Source organism: Apostichopus japonicus, chromosome 12 (assembly GCF_037975245.1).
Source record: "Apostichopus japonicus isolate 1M-3 chromosome 12, ASM3797524v1, whole genome shotgun sequence".
Classification (NCBI taxonomy): Eukaryota; Metazoa; Echinodermata; class Holothuroidea; order Aspidochirotida; family Stichopodidae; genus Apostichopus; species Apostichopus japonicus.
The window spans coordinates 8757911-8784247 of NC_092572.1; the positions used below are offsets into that span (position 1 = coordinate 8757911).

General features: G+C 34.4%; 1 protein-coding gene and 1 long non-coding RNA gene across 4 annotated transcripts in view; both read right to left on the minus strand.

Annotated features, from left to right (window-relative positions):
• Positions 1-26337, minus strand: part of LOC139976918 (uncharacterized) — a 472282-nt gene that overhangs the window by 212466 nt on the left and 233479 nt on the right. The window lies entirely within an intron of this gene.
• The window catches only part of LOC139976914 (potassium voltage-gated channel unc-103-like), a 180024-nt gene that overhangs the window by 98974 nt on the left and 54713 nt on the right, over positions 1-26337 (minus strand). Inside the window, exon 1 of one of the 3 annotated variants that reach the window (XM_071985802.1) lies at positions 17855-18204. The exons of 1 other annotated variant lie outside the window; for it this stretch is intronic. The gene's annotated coding sequence lies outside the window, so the exon portion shown is untranslated. Of the gene's footprint in view, positions 1-17156; positions 17237-17854; positions 18205-26337 lie in introns of those variants that run through there. One more of the 3 variants, XM_071985800.1, reaches the window with a different exon arrangement.

Sequence of the window (26337 nt, forward strand, 5' to 3'; positions counted from 1 at the left end):
ATAGGAGATAATCCATATCCTCCTATTGCAACCCACCCGCACCCCAACCCTCACCACCACTTCCCCTTACCTGGAAGCAACAACAGCAAACAGGTGAGAAGCACAGTTGAGTTCATTTTAACTGGGAGGTTGCAAACTAAGTTTTCGATTCTACTGACAGGCAACAATGATTGTCTCCCTTGCGTCCATTAGTATCCTTTCCCCCTCCCACCCTCCCTCCCCATTCTCTACCCCGCTGAAAAGAATGACCTACGGTATATGTACTCTACAAAGTCTGGCATATGCGTGAGTGCTAACATTTAATGCCTTATTTGTCTATAGCCTTCAGGAGTAAGCCCGGAAAAAAAATAAGACCTCACATTTGAATAATGTTAATTTTCAGAGAAAATTTATACTGAGATTATGATATATACTGCCATGTTATTAACCGGCTTAAACTGTCAATGGAAATTTACATAATCATCCATGTAATAAGTAAATGCTGCCATCAATTTCATAGTCAGTACAACTACGACAATCAAAGTGGTTTTGTGTTTAAAGCCCACTGCCTTTACAACTTATAACTTGTGTTCATTCATACTTAGTAAAGATTCCTAAATCCTATTGGTCCATTCAGGTCAGCTGACCGTGGTTAATCCTGTGAGTAACGCACAGTAAAATTACGGGGCTGCACTTTAATAAATCTTTGGTTATATGTAACCAAAAATGTTTTGTTTTATGATTTTTCCCCCACACAAATGGTAGTGTATGAATGAACGGGGTTAATCAACGGTCTAGCGTGCGTTACTCACATGATTAATGCACTCCGGGTGTTAAGAATATCGCTGGATGCACTCGGGCTCCGCCCTCGTGCATCGCTTGCATTATCCCCCGATCGTGCATTAATCCTGTGAGTAACGCACGCTAGACTGTTGATTAACCCCTTATTTATTAACTATAGAAAGAGGATTTTCTTTTCGAAAGAAAAAACAAAGCAAAAATAATTTCGCGTGAAACTCTGAATTTCCTACGAATATTGCTTTAAAATAAGGGTGTTGTTGTTCTTATGATTAAACCTAGTTGGTCAGTCTCACTACCACAGGTGATATAAGAAGGGTTTAAAACACAAGAACTGGCCTCGAATTAAGTAGCTGCTTAATTAATGGTTGTTTTCTGGCGCAAATATTGCTCGACATTTTTATTATGGAACCAATTAAGCTGAATAATATAGTTTAATGATCTGAATAATTATGAGAGGCACTTGCGACAACTTGATTATAAAGGGGCATAGTTAGTTTTTGCCATGGACAACGGATGGCCTTTTAGGGCATTACTGTGGTAAGTGGTATAGGGGCAGCTACGGGCAATCTACAATCGGTGTTGTCGGTTTGTTCGAACCCTGGAGCCAAGTATACTTGAACTAATTGTCAGTTGTAAAGTGGCTGAAACCAGTGACGTGGCTAAATTATGGGAGATATTTTACGGTACAATATAGTAATTATACTTGTCTTGATCTTAGCAACGACAAAAAACAAAACAAAAAAAGTTGACGAAATGTAATAACTAAATGCATATATTCAGTCACTAAACTCTTTCGTTAAAATCAAATAAAGACTTGTTTCCTCTTTATGATGTGTATACTTTACAATATTCACTTCGGTGTCTGTTTTCGCATCTCGTCCTTAGTGTTTGTTCTATGGTATAGAGACAACAAGTTCTATTCATTCTTGAGAAGGGGGGGGGGCGGGTGTTCATCTTACGATTTCATTATTGTCCACTCCTTCGTGGTAAAGGGCCTTGTTTAAGTGCGGTTACATTTTAATGGCTTCTCGTCAGAGTCCTTGCTAGCGATATATGTAAATGACCAAATTAAAAAATCATTTTTGAATTATTCATGAATATGTGAAACGTAAGTGGTTACAATGTTACCAAACTTGGAGTCAAAATATCTTGATTTTTCGAGACGATTCTTTTTTTTTTTCTTTCTCTCCATTCAATTCCAATCGAGGTAACGATTGTACATATGTAATACTACAGTCTTCTTCGTGTATGTTTGTATGTATGTGCGAATGTATGTATTTATCTATCTATATATATATATATATATACACATATATCTATATCTATATATATATATACACATATATCTATATCTATATAAATATATACACATATATCTATATATATATATATATATATATATATATATATATATATATATATATATATATATATATATATATATATACATAACGTACGAACTTCAAATGTATATAGCTCAATAGAAAACCTTCACTTCAAGGTTACCAAAATGTTTCGTCCTATATGTACGGTGTTTATTCAATAGTTTGCTCTCTATATGATATACCCCAATTCAGATACATATAAAGCTGGCTTCGGTCAGCTTGCGAGTCTACAAGCCTCCATGGCTTCTTTCGCGAGTTCCTGCTTGCGGGAAGATCACATATACATACATACATACATACATAATTAAACAGAAAAGTTGTATAAACTCAGCATTGATTGTTTGCCTACCATTTTCCAAATGTTAGACAGGTAAACCCAGACTAACTAGAGTCCTAATCTAGTCGCGCAATTCACTCACGTACTGTACCGATTCAAACTATTGCTGCTGTCATGTTTTGCGTGTGTTTTTTTCAAGACAAGTGAACTCTCGTCGTTAAGTTGATTTTAGTGTACCCATTCCACGAAACGAATTCCATGCAGTTTCAACAGAACGGCTCACGAGTCTTGGATAACGCAAAACACGAACCCAATGGAATGTAGTGTATGTATCATAAGTAAGGTTAACATGTGATCCAAGCATTCAAAGTAAAGTTAGGACGTTTGAAAGAGACTTATCTAATTATCACGGGTCAATTAACAACAAAACTTAATCTGTTCAGCTTAAGCACCATGCATGTTTCAGTGACGACAATAAACTCATTCATGTTTTGACATTTTATGACCCATCGACCTTATCATTCATCTGATTCAGTGTATGTCTTCCAACTTCCAACTTCCATGCGATGGACATTATTGATGCTGACGTCACGAGCAATTTGATTGGCTGAAACTACGTAATTGCAAACCAGTTTGGGGAAGATAAAAAATCGCTACCGGGGTTGCCGAAAGTCGAGAGTGTACCAACATCATCTGGCCACTTTTATCAAGTACTTAAATCATAGATACCCTTTTAAAGTCCCCCCAAAACACGTATATAGACTAGATATCGCTATTTACTTTTAACTTCTTGCCCGTGGTGTAACCTTACTGCAAAGGTTCACAGCCTGAAAGGTTGTTTGTGATCTGGTCACACCTTCAAAGCTAGACGATCCAACGCCCGCGAGGTTCTGGCGCGAGTCGTTTTAATATAGATAAAATGGGGGAAGTATCGTTGCGTGGGTGCATTGAACTGCAAATGAAATTACACTCCCTATGTGATGTCTGTTTCAGGGTTGGTTATTTGGTTTTGTCGTTTACGTTTACACCCAGAAAGACTCGTCTAAAGATTGTTGTCTCCATAGAAACACTTGATTCGAGTCAACTCTTCCAGTGTAAAACGAAATACAACGAAGAAGAAAAAAAAAGAAGAAAGTTTATTCTCTGATGTAATTTGTGAAACTAGCAAGACACCGAAAAGGACACGTCAAAGAAATATGTGACAATGAAGGAGCATAATTAATTTAGGTTTTTAAATTTATAAATCTTTATCAAGTCATGTTTTTCTACTCCTTACCGTATTGTATATTGATTTATAACACAGAGAAACTTAATACACCATGACTAAAGCCAAAGTTTATTTAGGTCAATTTACGTCCCTTTTCTCTCAGTGCAACGTATAATATAACGAAATATTTCACAATGCGGCTTAATTTTCTTGCCCACTGCTAGTATATATGATATAAATATATAGGCTATATATATATATACACATATATATATATATATATATATATATATATATATATATATATATATATATATATATATATCGATAGATTTAGGCTTTGCGATGGTATATCAATAATAAGCTTAATATAGTCAAGCGAAAGAAGAAGGGAAAAAAGTACCGTTAATAACCTGCTTGGGATGAATAACATTCAAAGTGTATTGTGTAATCTAATTTAAAAACCTCATGGACACAAATGGAACGAGAAAATTCAATAAAGATTGATTGGGTGCCTAGGCTAATTACCCAAGCTGCTTGGAAAATAAAACTAAAATAAAAGCCTTTTTACACCAACTCTTTTTTTTTCAATGAGAGAGAAAGTTCGTAAGGCAAACGCGTCGACGTTCTTTTTCTTTTCATATCGCAGGAAGCATAGCAAGGGCAACTATATAGATTATTATTGTATAAGAATGCCTGGCCATTGTTAACGATATATATTATATATATATATATATATATATATATATATATGTGTGTGTGTATCGTTGTGTGTGTGTGTGTATTGCATATAGTCTATATTGAATGTTGTATATATATTGAATGACAGTTTAATGTTGAACTGATGACGTCAGACAACGTCAGACATAGTTATAATTGATGCTTTTGATAACGGATTTGCAAACTTCGTGGGTAAATTTGCAATCTGACTTCAGCGATATGCTACACGAAACAGTGTACCATATTATTTCAAGATAACGTCGCTCTACGATGGTTGAATAAGACATAACCTTTAATAACGTTATTTAATGACCCATCGACCTTATCATTCTTCTGATTCAGTGTAAGTATTCCAACTTCCAAGCGATGGACATTATTGATGCTGACGTCACGAGCAATCTGATTGACTGAAAACAATCAATATGATTGGCTGATAAAGACAACTGGCACGATCAACTTCCCAGTGCAGCTACGAAACATCTTATTTCGTTTAGGGAGTTACCACTATTCTTTTGTTCACTCACATTGTTGAAGACTTGATCAAGTCTAAACATGACGTCATCGAGCCACCCATGCTTCGATTCTTAACGTTTTTTTTTTCTTCTTTATCTTTCACAAATTGATCTGTCGTAACTGGAACAAGTTTTGAGGATGCTGAATATGAAATAATATAACTTATTAACATGTTCTAATGATGTCATCGCTTTCAGTGTCAACACTGAGCAAAAACGATGAGAAAGTCAAAGATTCCATATCCTAGCGACACTATGACATCACAGATTTACAAACAATTACAGCTCCCAGGCACGACTTTTAAACTAGGGTATTTCCCTATTGGAACAAGATATTTTCTAGGTTCTGTTTGGGGGGAGTTATTCTTCACAAAGATATCTGTCATATGAGCCAAAGATTATGGTTGGCTTTTTTTCGCAGCTTTATAGAGGTGTTATTACGGTTTATCAATAATAATAAGCAAATAATAATAATAAGCAAATATTTATAGAGCGCTTTATGCAAAGGCCTCAAAGCGCTTAAAAGAAGTACACAAATATGCAAGACAAATCACTGTAAATTTTGGAATAAATGTGTTTTTAAGAGACGCTTAAAGCAGTCAACCGATGGTGCATTGCTAATTGAAGATGGTAGATTGTTCCAGAGATGAGGTGCAGCAGAGATGAAGGCTCTTTCTCCATAACACTTTGTGTTTGGGGTATGGCTGGTGGCAAGAAGACACTTTGTAGACGAGCGAAGTTGGCGTTGAGGATGATACTGAGGAATTAAATTTGTAATGTAACCAGGGGCAAGGGAGTGTTGTGATTTGTACGTTAAGAGGAGGAGCTTATAAATTGACCGATGTTTTACTGGAAGCCAATGGAGTGATAGGTCGGAGCAACGTATTGGTTTGTTCTGTATCGTCCTGATGTAGCAATATCGAACGGAATATTTCTTTTTTAATTAAATAAATGCAAAATTCGAAGAAAGATTGTCAACTTCACGACGTACTTTTAAATATATATACTTTTTTCTCTCTATCTACATATTCCAAGTATTATAGGGTTCCTTTAATATAATTACATGTTTTGTGGTTGACATTAGGCCTATTACAAGAGACACGGAGTAATAAGTTATGCTACGCATGTAAAATGACCATGTTGTAACTTGCAAAACGAATTAAAAGTGGATAATCGTCTGCCAAAGGAGAGATTTTTAACGTCGTTTCCATGGAGACTCGCGCCAAAACACGCAGTGATATACTTTGAAAAGAAAAGGCTAAAATCAATGTTAATTCAATTGCGGACTCTTACGGGCTGGGAACGTAGTCAAATGAAATTATAATTCTTTAGTCTTTGGTACATATGGCTATTTATAGATTACTATTTTCAATATCTCGAAATTTCGCGAAAAAAATGAGGAAATTCTTCGACGACGATGAATTTGTATTCGAAAGAATAGGCGAGGAAGGTTAAAGGACCATGGTTGTTATGATTCGTTATTTACGATTACATAACAAATCCCTAGTTACTCTTCTATATCCATATCTAGGTAGGTTTTGGGAAAATAATTATTACTATTTAGTAATAAAGCTAATTAGCTAATAAAATTTAATTACCGTGTCTGCAGTAAAGGCAACACTTACTTTCGGCCGAATCTTATATGCAAATTAGGCTCTCCTTATTTGTACGTACGTCTGCTATGGGAGTGCTCACAGGTTTAAATAGAACAAGGCAATTGGAAAGTTAAACGACCTATTTGATGTACTCAACAGCTGCGGTGACATCAATGTAACGAAACAACACTATATCTAGTTTCATACCGATAACATCAAACGCATGTCACGCAGCGGGTTTCTCTATACCGATCGAAACCCACAACATACCATACCCTAATTTTAAAACCAAACATTTGGCGTCGGGTCCTATACCTTCTCTACATTCTCCTCGAGCCGTGACACATTTGCACACGTCATGTTGGAGACAAATCAATGTGAGGGACACGTTCAGCAACAGAAGGTGACATAATGGATTCTATAACTAAGCCATCTATTTGACGAGCCTCACATGTTCAAAAAATAAAAATAATAATAAAAAAAAAATCGTAAATACATATTCCCTGGAACTGATTTTATTGCTACAGAATATGAACATTAATTTTGTACCTAAAGTCACCCTTTAAAACGTATCCATGTACGGGTGCAATATTGATATAACCTATACCAAATATACAGCCAGCCGACCTCTCTTACTATACTGCTGATACGTCTCTGCGAATAATCAAAACAGCAGGGACTTAATTAGGCTAATCATTATATCAGTACAGGTAAAACAAATACTACATTTTATCATCAATGTAGGAGAATAAAGTAATGCAATAATTATAATGTAAATAATCTCTGTGGGTTTTTAATATTATATATATATATATATATATATATATATATATATATATATATATATATATATATATATATACATCTATATATATAGGCTACCTACATCGATATATACACTAAATCGTCTCCAAATCGAATTACAATAATTAAAACGGCTGTTTCATATCCATCGGCATCCTAACAAACACAAACCCAAAACCTTTAGAGAAAATAATAAATAATAAAAAGATTAAGTTGGAGATTAGCTGTCATCGTGGTTTTGAAGAGAGTCCCAATAATCTTGTTTAGAGGATTGCCATATTATAAGGTAACTACGTGAAGTTAGATTATACCATCAATTAGGTAGAAATACTATAGTAAATAGTGAATGCACGGTATACCCGATAAGAGGCATAGCTTTTATTCCGCGCTTGACTATAAAACGCGTACCCAAGTTTGTGATATGATATTTTTAACTTTTTATTAAGGTTAAAAATATAGTATAATATAGTATAGTAAAAAAAAATTAACTGGGATATGGAATCCAGACATTCCGTGTACGTTTCAATTAATTAACGACGGGATAATCAAACTCTTACCATATTTCCATATGCGTCAATTATTACTATTTGAACTCACATCCTTAACGCTTTTTAAGGCCAAATTTACTGTTATTTTTATTTGACCTCGACACACATCATAAAAAGCATCTCGTCACACCCGGCGCGAGATAGCCTAGACATTATTTGTTATAAATTATGAATAAAAACACATTTTTTTTTTTGGCTTCAAGCTTTATTTTTTTTTTCACCAGTTTATAAATTGTAAGGAAGATTGGGTATCCGAAGAAACTAAACATTTTCTCACCTTCTTATATTTTTGTCTTTGTGATAGTCAAAGAAAAAAGCTAATTGATAAACAACCGCCATTGGAAATATATCGTAAATCATGCTAGTTTTACACTGGATTTAGCCAACCGTTATCCTTATGCGTAATTAAAACAACTGTCCAATGACAGGCAACGCTTAATATATACTATGGAAGGCCAAATGTACATTTCTGTGTAAAATCAAATCAGTTTCAATATCTTGTGGCTACTAAATTGCTATAATATTGTTTGGAGTACAAGCAGAATTCCCCTTGGTATGAGTGCGCGCGTACAAAGCGCTAAGCGCGAATGCGGGTGCGTGGAACGAGGACAAAACCCCAACCATCATCGTTGGCTTATATGACAGATAACTTTGTGATGAGAAACTCCCGCATACAACTAAGATAAATCTGGTTCCATTTGGTGAGACATCTCCTATAGTTTAATAATCGTATTTGGAAGCTGCCATTTTGTAAATCTGTGATGTCATAGTGCGACTATAAGATCTGAAACGTCTTACTCTCTCGTTGTATTTCTGTTCATATCATCAAGGTACAATATTTTACGTTGTTGACAATGAAACCAATGACATCAGTATGAGAGCATGTTAAAGAGGTTCAGTATTTTAGATTCAGCATTGGCAAAACCCATCTCTTACGGAGAGCCAAACGTTCCATAAATGTCGAAAAAGAAAGTGAAATGTCCAAGTTAATATATTTATGGACATTTATGGAACGTTTGGCTCTCCGTAATCTCTATTACAGACAAATGAACATTGTGATAATATAAAGAAACAAACATAAATGAAGAGCATGTGGTGTATGTGATGTGATGTGATGTTTAGACTTGATCAAGTCCTCAACCTTGTGTGTGAACAAACACTAAATCCTGTGATATCTCAGAAATGGAATAAGATTTTTCTATGCTGTTTGGGGGAGGTTGTGTATGACAATTATCTCTATAACACCAATCATGATGCTTGGGTTTGTGTCTCCATTAATATTGCAATAGTAATACTTAATAGTCATACTAGATTTCTAACCTTCAAACATATCCCGAGGTCGATCACCAGTACAAATCCACAGGGGCGAGTTGGAGAACGGTAACTATATGTTAGATACGGGTACTCGCAGGGATTGACTACGAGACTAATTAAGAGCATGCAGATTGTTGCTAGGCAACGAATCATCATCTTCTTCAAAGTTCTATATCATTGTCTATTATATTTTCTGGATAATAAAATGATTCGTGGTTTCAGCTTTTTTTTCAAGCGTTTTATCGTACGCGGCCTGGTCAGATCACGTGACGTTGATTCACTTCACGTGTCACGTTTATACCAGGGGGCTTTTTCAACTAACTCCCTGGTTGCACATAGCACGTCACGGACAACGGCATACTTATAGGGACAGAATAGAGCCTGGGGGAGAGTTTTTTCTTTTAAGAATTCTCATTTTTTCTTGGATTAATAATTTGCTTTCAATTTTTATCTAATTCTACATATCAAAGTTATTAAGGTTGAGGATTTTACAGCTGATACGATCAGACGAAATCTTATCGAAAATATATTTTTTTTTACTAGATTTTTATTCCGAACGCTTCAAAACTACCCTTTAAATTGCTTTGTATAGGCAATACGTTAAAGACACTGTATTCCGTGCGAAAATCGTGCACATATAGGCGTAATTATACTTTCATTTAGAAGGTTTCAAAGAAGTAATTTAAACTGATACAAACGAGAGAGATACGATCTAAGTGGTAACATTTGACAATAAACAACAAAAACAAACAAAATATAAAACATATCTATTTGTACGGTATGCAGGTGAAAGCCTTTTGTTACAGATATATTTATTAATCCTTTTGACATTACCCAATCGGTCAAGAATATCGTCTAGCGGTTTATCCTCTGGAGTTAATCAAACTGAACTGAACTATTCGATTATATTTTTTTTTAAAGACCATGTAGCCATATGCGGTATTACAGGGGGTGGGTAACGGAGGGGGGTGGGGATATTTCCCCCACTTTTTCCCAGACCTTGAGTTGGCTCTTTTATCCAATTCCGTCGGTAAGTTAGTTGGTTATGCCACAGCAATAATGTCATGCGATACTTTTATAATTATCCATAATGTCATTACACAAGCTAAAAAAAGATCGACCCATTGTGTCGATTCTTCCTTAAATCCATGTGTTATTTTTCATGTTCCTCGATAAAGCTGGAAACACTTTTATGCAGATAGCATAATTACATGTTTCAATACCCAAGAACTGGGATATAACCTATAAATATTGCACCATATTACATCTAGGGGCTTTATCAAATCCAAAAATTTATCAAAAGGGAGGGGGACACCCACTCCCCTTAAACTCCTCCCCAGCCCCGCCCCACCCCGGTGTCACAAATCATATCACACCGCCGCATGTAGCTTTAACACTTTCAAAAACATTATATTCTGTAAAAAAGATAGAGCGTATAGTAGACATTATCTTATAAATTTGGAGGGGAAAAAATGTTTTTTTTTTTAAAGTATTAAGCCTCAGATATGTTCGAGCAAGCATAATCGCATAATATGTTATCGATATCGAATTACGAACACTTTCAAACAAGCGTCTTTCAAAACAAAACAAAACAAAAACACCCTGTAGCTTTAACATTGTATAAAACATTCAATTGTATACGTAGCTGGAGCGAAGACAATTTTCATTTTACCCCTTTTCTATTTATTTTTATCATCTTAGTGTTCAAAGTATCAAAGACTCAGGATACGTTGAGCTGATCAAATCATCCGGAGAATTAAATATAAATGAAATTTCTTTGTAGACAGGGTATTTGTCTCTCGCTTAAGAAGTGGAATTTCCTCTGACCCATTTATCGCTACAGACATGAAAGGAGGAGTTTTTTTTTTTTGCTTTAATAAAAAAAAAAGAAAAAAAGTTGGCGGTTAAAATCCATTAACCTCGGGGATCGACAACTGTAATGAAATTAAGGTAAAAGGTGTATACTCGTAGGCTTGACAGGTGTTTGAGACAGCGGTAGCTAATTTCAAAGGAAACTTTAAATATTTTTACCGCACTGAATCAGCGATATGCCCTCGGTAACCTGTAATGTTGACTGATAGTTGTCAACAACCAGCCGTTCTGACTCCCCGCTCTAACCGTTAATAGAAAGATACAAACATCTCATCTATACAGCATATATATATATAGGCCTTATATGGAGAATGCTTGCGGGGAATATTTTAAACTACAGTCTGATTTAAGTCTCCAATTGAAATTCAATGAACGTTCACAGATATCTTCGTGGGTAGAATATCTGCTTTTTAAGATATAGATGAATCAAGTCTTTGTCGTATATAAATAAGTTTCTTTTTTTGATATGCCTATATCTGAAGAGGATTTTTTTTTACATAATTTATTCTGACAGGCGAATAATCGACTGTCGGTTCTCATTTATACCTGGAAACATATTTGTATACATGAAAGTATGAATTATTGTCCGGGAACGTTCATTTTTCAAGAGACTGTGCAACAAGAACAACAAAGAAAAACGAAAGAAAGATACCAACAACCTTGGATATTTTAACGTTGAAAAAGGGGGAAAAGGTAATCAAGGAAAATATGTTATTTTTTAGTGGGATTGATGTTATTAAAGTTGTTGTATTGTATTATTATCATTGTCATTTATTGATACTTATTCTCATTTGCATTCTTTTAGTATTGTTATGTTACTTTTGACAGATGTATAGCCGTCGGGGTAATCTCTAACTCTCTCAATTTGTTTTTCTCTTGTTGAAAGCAATTTCTACATATACACTTTTCTAAATGAGATCTTTTCTTTAATGAATAAACTTAAGAAATGACTTATCAAATATTTAAAAAAATCAGTTCTGATAAATTATGAATAATTTTAGTGTCTGTGCAATATGTCATGATAATTTTAATATAGAAGGTTTGATAAAATTCCTCTCTCTAATCTTTTTTTTTTTTTTTTGGCTTGTCAGAACATACTATTCTACGTACTATGGTAAAGACAACCGCGCCACTAGGCTACATACAATTTCAGAACAAACCTGTGCATCAAGTAGTATGTGACGTCACAATTACTACTACTTACTTTAGACCCTAGATATCCCCCCCCCCCGCCCCAATAAATCTCAAAAAGTGCTACCAAAAGTGGGTTTTGTCGATTTTTCACTTTCCCAGCAAGGAGAATACATGGGGACAAAGGGATAAACTACATATGCGGACATTTATACATATTGTTTAGGAGGAACAAAAAAATCCCCCTGAAGAGCCAAAAGCCCCCCTCCCAACAGGGGTACCCTCGTTAAGAACCACTCCTCTAGACCGTGCAAAACAACTTTCGTAATCTGTACACCAATTCGGATTAATAATTCCACTGGTTCACATATACTGTAGTTCAACTTACTTTGTATATACGAATCAGGGCACATGCTGTTATGTAAATGAACTGTTAGTACTTACAATAAATTATCAGCCAGTTTGCACCGTGAGTAGAGGTACATACATACATACAGGTTGGGTGTGCATGGTTGGGTGGGGGGGGGGGCATAATACATAACAGCAGTGCAGTATATTGGAAATACTATTAGTTATATACTTGTGTATTGCATGGACTCAGCTATAACCGATGTGATTCCTTGCCGACTAGTAGTGTGAGTAAACAGTACGAGTACAACTTAACTTCCCTACTTGTTATGAGTACCAACACGAGTACAAGGCTCCATAGGTGAATAAGACTATAGGATACGAAAGAACTCGTGCACTACTCTATAGAATTGTTTTCCAAAATACACCGAGTACTCCGTATCAAATCCAATTGGCCGAGTATATGTGTGGTAAGTATAATACTAGATTCGAGTACAAGAACACGGGACTCACTCTATAAGCAAGTCTGCTTAAATGTACACTAGGCCTACAGTGTACAGTAGAATACATGTAAGAATACGTATTGCGTACAATGTGTATAGTTGGTTACCTATCGTGTACAATGCCGTATACATGTATGGTAGAATACATGTTATGTAACTGCAGAAATGACAATGTTTTCCAAAGAGGTCGTTAATAGTGCAGTGATGCCCTGTTCAATGAATGAGCCGAATTGCGCGTAGTATCCAATTAAAATCAATTAAATCAATTTTAATCAATTATTTGACGTCGATCGTTTCTTTCATGAGTGGGAGGCTCATGCATGCAGCTGAGAACTAGAAATATTTTCAAAGCTAAAGCCATGGTTTGAAAACAAGTGCCATAAATCGAATCTCTTTTTGAGTTATATAAAGTCGTCGCGTGGTTAAGCCATGTGATGAGAACTTAGGGAAAAGGTATGCGGGGTAACTACAGGGGCAAGGGGTTGGCTAGGGGTGGACTATAGGGAGTCTTCCAACTCACTAAGACCCCTGAGAAATCAAATGGGGTGTGAAGATCTTTGTTTCATGAATGCAGATATGCATAGATCAGTTTTCTAATGCTCGCTGTAGAAAACATTGGCATATATATATATATATATATATATATATACATAAATGCCAATGTTTTCTACAGCGAGCATTAGAAAACTGATCGTATGTATATATATATATATATATAAATATAAATATATTATAACAAAGTTGAGCTTCAACATAGGAAAATATAAAACGATAGAAAGGAGTTTGATTTTCATGTTTCATTAAAGAGATAATATATTTGGGTTGTTAATGTTTTATGTCAAAGAAAATCAAAGAATTAAGGTAAAAGGTATTAATAGAAGGTGGTTAATTTATCTTTCTTTGGTAGCAGGCCGTTGTGGGATTGGGTGGGTTTTGAATGGGGTAGGGTGGGCCGAAATTGCATTCAAGGCCTTATCCCGCAAGGAACTGTGAACGAGGGCCGGCCGTGACAGGTCAACAGGGGCAGCTCTATTAGAGCGGAGCAAATGACACGCACCACCCTGCTTGGAGTACTAATATGCGGTTCTCTGTTGCTAAACAGCGCCGGGACCCAAGTCGGGTGAGGTGTTGGCGGTGATAAAGTTTGTATCTTCAAAGGAAGCAGGACACTTCGCCCAACAACCATTTCGCCCAACTGTCATTTCGCCCAACCTTACCATTTCGCCCAACCAGCCTGGTCATTTCGCCCAACCTTGATTAAATATGATACTTCAAAAGGAAACGTTCGGGAATTGTTAACGTTACAGGATACGAACCGAATATTAAGGAAACTTGAGGCTCGATCAGTGTGTTAGGGGTTAGGTTTGATAGTAAGCATTCGAATATTAAGGAAAATTAAGGAAACTTGAAATCCTCCATTTGTATAACTTTAGTAAGGAAACGTTCGGGAATTTTTAGTCAGTATGATTGATCAGTGTTTAAGGGGTTAGGTTTGATAGGTTTTTATGAAGACCGATTCCCCTGTGTTTGTATAATAATATAACTTCCATTGTATGCGTAAACACCTAAAGTAGTGTAATCTTCCCATTATACCCGAACAAACTGCTCAGACTTCGATCGATATCGAGCGGACCTCACTTTTTATTTACCTATTACGAAGTAACCTTACCCAAAATAAATCAAATTGAACTAGTGGAATAGAAAAAGTAATATTATTCTGACTGAATATTAGTAAAAATAAGGTTGGGCGAAATGACCATGCTGGTTGGGCGAAATGACCATGCTGGTTGGGCGAAATGACTATGATGGTTGGGCGAAATGACCATGCTGGTTGGGCGAAATGACCAGGCTGGTTGGGCGAAATGACCAGGCTGGTTGGGCGAAATGGCAGTTGGGCGAAATGGTTGTTGGGCGAAGTGACTAGAAAGCTCTTCAAACATCCCCTTGTTCTTTCTTTGAATGGGAAAGTTCTTGTTCGGCGTTGCGATTGATTGTTAGTAATATGAAGACGTATGTTTACTTTTGTATCGGATTTTTATAAAGTAATCGCTAATTTGAAGTACATTTTGGCAAAACAAATATTGGAGAGTGGCTAAGATGGAAACTTATTTTGACTAAAGATTGCTAGGTTAGGGAGCTGCCATTTAAATTGCAACTCCCTATGTATATGTTTACCAATTTTTTTCCGAAAAGTGCAGCGACCAAAGTTGAAGAAAAGAAAGAGAGAAAAAAACAAAGCTTCAAACGTGTTACATCAGTTGACGTCTTCATCGCATTGTTTTTACTAATTTTAAACGCATGACGTAATGTTTGCGTCACAAACTTTGGTTACAAAAAGACAGATTTACTGTTGTTATTGTATGGTTTCTTAGCGAGGATGGCAATTTATTTACCGAATAACATAGTCCCTTAAAAGTACTCGGCAGTCGCCCTACAAAGCGAAATTTTCTCATTATAGCCATATTTATAAAATTCAATTTGAAGTTTTCGCTAAATTGATTAAAAATGTTTTGAGGTTTGCTTGCATTTGCAATTCCGCGCAAGGATACTGACGTGATGTAAATTCATATGATGAGGGATATGATTATAAACAAAATTAATAGTACCAAAACAAACAACGTAATACCAAAGAAATAGATCAGATCTTGATAGGTAATACCTGGTAAATGATAAGTACGGATTAAAGCTTCACATTGTTTACTGACAAAGTAAATAGTGTTTTTACACAGATTAAAACAGAATTTATTTTGCATTTTTCCTTTTTAAAAAAAAAATGGTTCAAAACTGGTACCAAAATATACCCAAGATTGCATAAAAAATATTTTGATGACGTAGTTTTCCGGTCGCCTCATTTGTATGTAGAGCATCAAAGCATTTAGTTTGTGATTCAACTGTCGATATGTTGTAATATTATCTCGTATTAAACATTAAACGTATTTACCTTTAATGACTAAGAACCAATATCAGACCAAGAAAATTTCACGGACTTAGGAGACAGGTGTTTCTCACACCAGTCCGCACCCTTCCCTCTTCCCTCTTAAAATTTACGAAAGGGGAAGTCGCAAAAACAGACCAAAGTTGAATCAAAGTATGTCCAATTTGGAGGATGCATATTCTGATTCGATTTTTGCCCCACAATTTCCACACAAACTTCTTAAGTAGGCTACCTAAACTTTTACCCCCTCCATCCCTCTCTTCATCTCCCATCCTTTCACCCCTCTCCCATCCTCTAGGATTATGACATTTAATAAAATATTTAGCTGTGCATGATACCAGCCAGCTAATTAATGACATTATCTAAAGTAAAAACCCCATTTGGGCTTATCATAATTATTAACTGCTCTAGTGGATGTATAATTTTAATTTTCAATTAAATTTGATTACTTAACTTCTTTGGAATGATGTTGACTTCAGTCTAATGGAAACTTTCCACTTTTTAAGAGTACTTTGAGGTATACTTACTTAGAAAACTAGTGAAGTTCATTTGCCTATATCCTAACTGTACTAAACTCCACTAGAGGCACAAAGAAAAAAAAAGAAAAAAAGGTGTGAAATAATCTTAATCCCGTCTGCGACATTATCCGCAAAACACAGCTCGACATTCAACAGCACCCAGTCTCATTATGATATAAACCGCGCAGAACCATAACGGGAAAAAAAATAACACAAAAAATAATAATACAATTTAATTTCGACAGAAAAGTTTCCATCATTGATTTGAGAGCAAATAATGAAATATTAATTAAAAAAAAAAGAAAAAACGGAGTGAGTAATGTTAAGTTTCGTCGCGGCTATGACTATACGTATATACGTAAAACGATGTGTGTTACTTTGTGATAATGCTGTATCTAGCTTTGAAGTTACGATACCAATCGAATGATGGATTGTTAAATTCTACTTATAGGCCTTTTTCATTGTAAATGTTTACCACACATTTGAGTAGTTGGTAGATCACCATGATAAACATTTTACCGCGTTGTATTCCCACTTTCTTTATAGCGGGCACAACCTTTATATAATGATCTATTACTCAGCAACATTCAAATCATTAAACAACATCTCCATCGCAATATCATATAACTGCCATGTTGTTATAACGTTACTTTCAAAGAATACAAACGACAACAACAAAAAGTTTTGAAAACAAATATTCTACTCACCTAAAAAGGAACTTCAAAATAAGTTCTATTAAAGATGCCAAAACTCCGACAAAACACGACGAACTCCTCCAAATCCTCCAAATCCTCAATGAATTATGTCCCCTGTACTTTTCCAAGGAGGTTATCCAAAAGTTGTCAGACCTTTTTGTTTTGTTTTTTTGTCTTTATGTTTGTTTAATAAAAGTAACTCCAAAGAAATCCGTTTTAAAGTAATCCTTCTTAATCCAAAATTTTTGGAAGTGAAAAGAAAACTGTTAGGATCTACATAACGGTAATACTGCCTGCTAATACAACCAAACCGGTAAGAGCTAATCGTTGTCTCGACAAAGCAAGCTAAACTTAATGAAAGGCTATGGTATCGATTATTCCCTGTGTACGGCTAGTGTACGATCAATGCCCCAGTGCGCATGCTATGTAGGTAACTAACTATCGAGTCTCTCTCTCACACACACACAGGCAATCTCTCTTACTCCTCAAAGCGGACAACCACTAAAAAACTCTCAACTTGATACTTCGCGTATTCAACACAGAGTTTTGCCACTCATTGAGTGTAACCGCAACTGGTGAGGGTAATCGAGCCGCGCTTGAGATGAGCAACATAGTGGGTTAGAAGTACCCCCGAAGAGGAAAACTATCCCAAAAGTGGCTTTATTTTTAGGCTTTAATGATTCATGTTCATTAGGAAGGCAAACACTTACATGTTCATCGATAAAGATATTTTCTTTTCACTTTCTCTCTGTTGATTTCCATCACTTTTTTCCCATTTCTTTTGGAAATAGATATACTTTAGATACTACCTGCTGGATAATTAGTAGTTTTGTCAAGATGGGTTAAAAATATCCGTCTTGTTGATTGTCATCGACGGTTTCTCCAGAAATGTTCCGCGTAAGAGAGTTGTTCGAGTTAGCAGCTTGTTATTCCTTGTAAATGCGGTTTTGTATTATACCATTCCTGTCGCTTTGCGAACTATATAATTACTTGAATAGAGTCTAAACTTACAGTCACCATATACATAAAGATAGATTTAGCAGTTCTGGTTTGCTTTATTGGTTTCTGTGCTGTATAGGAATTCATGCCTTGTGTAATGCTCTGTTTTGATAATCAAACAGATGTGCGTTGCTTTTTCTTATTGTTCGTGCGTGCATTCCTTATACACATTCCACTATACACAAGCCTGGGCACACGACAGTGTCATTCTGTATTTTTATTGTTCCGGTTCCTTCTTACCTTCAGTCCTCGGCGATTTGGCTCAGTTAGTGTGAAGCATTATGTCCTCCTAGGGGAATCGTACACCTAACGATGATCACACAGTTAGAGCCTCGATGCTAGGAGACTGGGGTTGAGAGCGGATCAGTCGGTTCGTTGTTTGGTTCTTTTCTGTGTGACTTTTCTTAAAACAGTACCATACACGTTGTCCCTACATTAGTATGCTCAACAGTATCTCTATATATTGTTCCTGTTCATTCATTGTATAATGTTACACTATGTCAATACACAAGTACACTCAACAGTGCCTCTCTATATTGTTCTTGTTCATTCATTGTATAATGTTACACTATGTCAATACACAAGTACACTCAACAGTGTCTCTCTATATTGTTCCTGTTCATTCATTGTATAATGTTACACTATGTCAATACACAAGTACACTCAACAGTGTCTCTCTATATTGTTCCTGTTCATTAATTGTATAATGTTACACTATGTCAATAGACAAGTACACTAAACAGTATATATCTATATTGTTCCTGTTCATTCATTGTATAATGTTACACTATGTCAATATATAAGTACACTCAACAGTGCCTCTCTATATTGTTCCTGTTCATTCATTGTGTAATGTTACACCATCTCAATACACAAGTACACTCAACAGTATATATCTATATTGTTCCTGTTCATTCATTGTATAATGTTACACCATCTCAATACACAAGTACACTCAACAGTGCCTCTCTATATTGTTCCTGTTCATTCATTGTATAATGTTACACTATGTCAATACACAAGTACACTCAACAGTGTCTCTCTATATTGTTCCTGTTCATTCATTGTATAATGTTACACTATGTCAATACACAAGTACACTCAACAGTGCCTCTCTATATTGTTCTTGTTCATTCATTGTATAATGTTACACTATGTCAATACACAAGTACACTCAACAGTGTCTCTCTATATTGTTCCTGTTCATTCATTGTATAATGTTACACTATGTCAATACACAAGTACACTCAACAGTGCCTCTCTATATTGTTCCTGTTCCCTATGAATTCATCCCTTATATAATGTTTCACAATTTATTTATATAGGTGCATTTAACAGTGATTTTTTATTGATCCTGTTCCGTATGAAATCATTTCTTATATAATGTTTCACAACGTCATTACATAGGTACATTCAACAGTGAATATTTTTATTGTTCCTGTTTCGTATGAATTAATTTCTTACAATGTTTCACAATGTCTTTACATAGGTACATTCAACAGTTTATTTCTTTATTGTTCCTGTTCCCTATGAATTCACAATGTCTTTACATAGGTACATTCAACAGTGTAATGTTTTATTGTTCCTGTTCCATATGAATTCATTTCTTATATATTGTTTCACAATGTCTTTACATAGGTAAATTCAACAGTGTATAGGCCTATCTTTATTGTTCCTTTCTCTATGAATTAATTTCATAATGTTTCACAATGGCTTTACATATGTTTATTCAACAGTGTGTTTCTTTATTGTTCCTGTCCTCTGTGAATTCATTCCTTATATAATGTTTCACAATGTCTTTACATAGGTACATTCAACAGTGTATATTTCTATTATTCCTGTTCCCTATGAATTCATTTCTTATATGATGTTTCACAATGTCTTTACACTCAACAGTGTATAGGCCTATCTTTATTTTTCCTGTCCTTATGAATTATTTCCTTATATAATGTTTTACAATGTTTTTACAAAGGTATATCTTTATTGTTCCTGTTCACTATGAAATCATTTCTTTTATAATGTTTAACAATGTCTTTACATAAGTATATTCAACAAGGTATATCTTTATTGTTCCTGTTCCATATGTATCAACCTCTTATGCAATGTTTCACAATGTCTTTACATAGATACATTCAACAGTGTATATTTTTATTGTTCCTGTCCTCTGTGAATTCATTCCTTATATAATGTTTCACAATGTCTTTACATAGGTACATTCAACAGTGTATATTTTTTATTGTTTCTGTTACCTATGAATTCATTTCTTATATAATGTTTCACAATGTCTTTACATAGATACATTCAACAGTGTATATTTTTTATTGTTCCTGTTACCTATGAATTCATTTCTTATATAATGTTTCACAATGTCTTTACATAGGAACATTCAACAGTGTATATTTTTTATTGTTCCTGTTACCTATGAATTCATTTCTTATATAATGTTTCACAATGTCTTTACATAGGTACATTCAACAGTGTATATTTTTATTGTTCCTGTCCTCTGTGAATTCATTCCTTATATAATGTTTCACAACGTCTTTACATAGGTACATTCAACAGTGTATTTCTTTTTTGTTCCTGTTCCTTGTTGTCCCAATGTCACAGTTAATCATTCGTGTCTAAAACCAATGTTTCTCTACATTTTCATTTATTCCCTATATAAATGAATTCCACGTATATGTGACATATTTATAACACTTATAACACTATATTTATAACATTTATAACCGATAATATTATACCTTGGTGTTGAGTAAACAGTCATTCAAATCCCTTAAATTACCATGTATATATCACTGCGTCAAAAAAAAAATCCATTTCAAACATGAATTTTCCATATCAGCTGTTGAAATGATCAACTTTACGTTCATGAAATTCATATATGCGTCTTTATTTCTACCTTATTCTTTAATAATGTCATACAAATTTACTATAAATAGAAAGAATGTAACATTGTGCATTAGGTTGAAGAAATATTAATATTATTCAAAGCTGAAAAACATTCATTTTGACAAAGGAGAGTTGTCAGCAACAAATGTCGAAAGATAAAACTGATTACTGATCAATTTTTTTTTTATAAAGTTGTAAGTCGCTTTTGGCTCATGGCGGCAGGATAGTAATAAAGCCACAAAAACATACGGAATCAGATAAAATTGTAGGGCACCACCTTTTTTCGTCTTTCTTTTTAAATCTCCTGAAATCTAATTATAGTTTCTCCCTTCCTTTTGCAAAGCTGTAATAAGAGAAGAGTTAATATTATATAAGTACGTCCACTGAAGAGAATAAAAATGAGTCAATGTTTCCGATAGACTTAGCGATTATTAAAAATGCGTCCTCGACACATTAAAAAAATGGACTGGTTCCTAACTTCATTATTGAGTTTTTAATCTAGTTTTTTTCTCTCCTGACCAGTTTTTGCTTTTGATGACGTCACGTACAGCTGATTCACCTCACAGATACTACACGAATAAAAACATGTCATTATTACTATTATTATGATTAGCAATCTCGCAACATATGTTCAACCTAGTTTATTAAGCAGGGCTTTAAACTGAATTTCCTGAAAGCTGAGCTATTCGCATTGTTATTGCTCACGACATGTCGATTACTTCACAGCTTGGGCTAGGCTCCCATTTTGTGCGCCATCGATCCGTTAGGCAGGCAGTATCGATTCTGGGAGTGACGCACTAACAAAACGAACCACAATAGTAGACAGTCTTTGGGAAGGATATATATATATATATATATATATATATATAGATTATGTAAGAGAAGAAATAAAAGTTGTGGAATTGTTCCAGTTGGGCAAGTACAACTACTTATTTCCAAGCTGCAGCGATGTAGACAAAACAACCCCAGTAGGTATACTCAGTCTGAGAACCGCCGCGAGGGAGAGGAAAAGAGGCGGCGAGAAGGAGGATTGGAGGGAACTTAGCTATACTTGTTTAGCATTTCTGGGTTTTCGTATATTTGTTCATGACCAGAGCTGTTTGATGTCGCTTCTAGCGGTGAAATTATTTTAGTCATGATTAAAACGCATTTTGACTTCGAGTCGTATGATTTGTCTATCGGCAAGGGTTTTGTAATGTGCGGATGTTCTGATACCAGGCCAATGAACTGAACTTTGAAACTTTTTATATTTACTTTTTATGAACTAATAATTGATAACAACCAGGACAATCATATGGCATACCTGTAAAGGCATTTTTTATGTATGTTTTTTTTTTTTTTGATATTTGTATAATCACATTCGTAGAAATGAGATGGCTGTGACGTGTGTAATATCGGCATGCTGTGACCGTTGATCAATGCCAGTGTATAGTAACTTGGAAATATATGTTTTAAGCCCACGTCATAATCTTCTCTGCGCAAACTCCAGGGTAAATATTAAAAGATACACACATATTCTGCGCTGACCCGAGGGACTTTATGAAAGATATATAGATAAACGGTTTTTGTCGCAAAAATATAGGGTAATCTGAAAGGTAAATGTCCGTAAACTGAAGGATATAACGAACGACAATTAAATAAGAACGGAATTAAGAAACAGAAAAATTTTAAATAATTTTACAATATAATTATTTTACTTTGATTGTCAGATTCAAAGCATGTACAATCATGACACTTGGGATATACGCCCTCAATAACAGTTATACAAAGCCACTCCAGTAGGATCGCTGTGGTCGAGTGGTGCGGACTTCTGTCTGTGACAAAGGTCCGAAGTTCGATTCCTACCTTCGCCTGATGAGTCCCAAAAAGGACGAAACCGGTCATGAAGTGGAATTTTCTGGTGTGTTGAACTTTTATTATATATATATATATATATATATATATATAGAAATGGCATGTATATATATATATATATATATATATATATATATATATATATATAGTACATTTATATAGTACATATATACATTTATATATATATATATATATATATATATATATATATATATATATGTATATATATATATATATATATATATTTATATATATACATATATGAATATATATATATTTATACATATATATATATATACATACATTATGCATATATAAACATACATTATGTATATAGAAATATATATATAGATATATATTTATTTATATATATATATATATATATATATATATATATATATATATATATATATATATATATATATATATATATATATATATATCTATATCTATATGGGAGGAACTTCTTTTCCAGACATATTAACACGTCCTTGTCCGTAGCATCTACATATTATGCAGTAATATAGCTCTCTACGTCATTCGTGTGTTTTCTCTCATGTCTTCGATATATTTTACAGGTTATATATATCAGTGTGAAGAGTTTGAAACGGAAAGACCGTCATCACTTAATTTATTTTGAATTTCACTCAACTTTGATTGAATTACGCTGACAAGTAACACTGACTGGTCTCCTCCTTAGCTATATTACTATATAAGATACGACCATATGCTCACAAGAAATTTCCCACGAATAAAACACATTTTTTTTACTTCAACACTTTCTTTTAAATTTGTTTATCACGTTATGCCTTTGGCATTTTTCCCTTCTTTGCCTTTCGCGAAATATAAAAAGATGTACAAATTTCATTTTTTTGCTAAAGAATTAGGCCAATGGACGGCTCTCAATAACTTATCCAGTAATCAGATTTGTAGATTCTACAACCTAATAAAAAAGTCGAGTCAAAAAAATGTTCGGAACTAGAGCAGTGCAAAATGTAAGTTTGAGGAATTCGCGGAGGAACACGTAACTAAGAGCGAACAATTGTCTTGATAGAAGAACGGAGAGAATAAAAGAATAGAAGGTGCTGACATGATTATTTCAAATGCCAAAGAAGTTGGAAGTTCACGTTTTAAAGAACTTTCACAATTATCTCCTCTTCCCGGTATATGAAATACACAAATTAGTGTATGGCATAGTGCCAAAAACAAAAGGTGGAAATAATTCAATATGAAGAGAACAAAACATTCCAGTTAAATATATATATATATATATATATATATATATATATATATATATATATATATATATATATATATATATATCTAAAGTTTCAAAACAATATAAAAAGGTGTGAATAGATACGTCAAAATACGTCACTAAATAGAGGGCGTAGTTTACAATGGTATTTATGATGGTTGGACGTATACTCTGTTTCATATACAACCAAATCATATAACGTCATTGTGCATTTCTGAATAGCCTAGAGTACAACATCATGTGTACGAGTACACGTTGAGTTCCCCTTTCGTTATATATGAGTACGGAATCGAGTACAATCGTCAGAGAGTGGGTAGGGGTACTTGGTCTTGTACTAGCGTATCTTTACTCGTTTTCCAATATAGCACAAGTACGGGTACAAATCCACTAGTGGGAGTACGTATATAGCCACAACTACGGTAAAATGCGCGCACAAGAGCGGATTGACTGCACGTCATTTTGTCTCCTTTTAACACGTGACCGAAACGTCATTCAACGCAATTGTCTGCCGCAGTATGAACCACGCAATGCCACAAACATGATCAGGAAAAAAAACCTTCCAATTATCATTTGTACCACAAATGTTTTCTTTTCTCCAGGACAATATTGTTTGTTATGATACCAGTTTAGTAATATATCTTTTCTAGTCCTTATCTAGTCTATAAATCTTTATCTAGGTCTAAAGCTTATATGATCCCAATTTTTACAATGAAAGTATGTTAATTCTCACGTTTAATATCAAGGGATGTGACTGGTCCGACGCCAATGTTAGGTATTTATTCTGTTACTAATTCTTACCTATAGAGAGTTGTTACTTCATGTTGTTAGATATATTACCGCTTTTACATTAAAGTTACAACTTATTAAAACCAATATATGAAATCATGTTAAATACTTAGAAAATAATGTTCCATTCTATTCTAACAATTTCGTCTTTCAGACACTTCGTTATAATTATTGAAGAATTAAAAATTATACAAAATTAAAATAAAAAACATTTCTCAATTATCGACCCTATTGTTTTGAACAGATTAGACAAAAAATGCCTGTATTGCTATGGAACGTAAGTACTGAGTACATAAAACGTACATGTACACTAAACGAAAAGATGCCAACATCAACCGTTACAACTAGCAGTGCTTAGGTAGCTTAGAAATGTACAAAATATTATCATGTAACCAAGTTCATTAAATATATGTTATGATTCTCGTCTTTGCTACGATACTACGATAGTAAATTATCTAATTTATTGGTGGTTATTCGCAGCAAAGGCCACAAAAAAAATTTAAGTTAACACATTTTAAACTATGATTGCCAATTGATGTATCAAGTAACAAGTTGCTACAGTACGTAAAGGATAGGGGAAAAAGAACAACTAGTTTATTTCGTCTGCATATAAAAGTGGTCCCTAGAAAAAGCCTCCGGAAATTTTTGGGTTAAACGCATCAGATTCTGCTCAAATTCAATACTGGCTGTTCCCAGCGGCGATTTACCCTTTGCAAACGGCTTATCTTATACTGTTAAATATAATAATAAAGCCTATTCTTGAAAACACCTAGACTACCACACTGTAAGAATTCACCAGGGAATAGCATAGGATTAGCAAAGGTTCTTGATTTACCGTTGATAATTCGATTTGCTGGAAACATTCTTAAGAAAATCATCCCTATGTGTTTGCTATCAATGGTTCGGTCGGTTCATACAGATCAAATCCAAGGGAGGGTCGATATTAAGTTTATTAGATGTTTTTTTTTTAATTTAAAGTTCTTTATTTTATGTGTTGATATATAAGAGAAAGTCTATGGTGAGGCGATCCGAATCTACTATATTCTGAAGCAAACGATATACGAAAACAAAACGACTGGTAATCAAGTCTAGAATATCACACAATTAGCTCTTAGTAATGAAATAAGTGAAAGCTGAAACCAGCGCGGTTAAGAGGCAAATGTGAAGAGGCCGAAAAGTAGTTTGTGTTAAGGAAAAAATAATAAGAAATACAGACCCTATATATTGATTATTGCGAGGCTAGTTCTTCCTTGGACATTAGTGCAGGTTGATAGGTAATATCCTCACCAAACCTCTCTGTACCTCATCTTGCTACAACCCATATCTTTAAGCATCGTAATCGCTCCTATAAACTTGTCATAACCTCTCCTATAATAGCTCTCACATTCTGATAAACATATCATA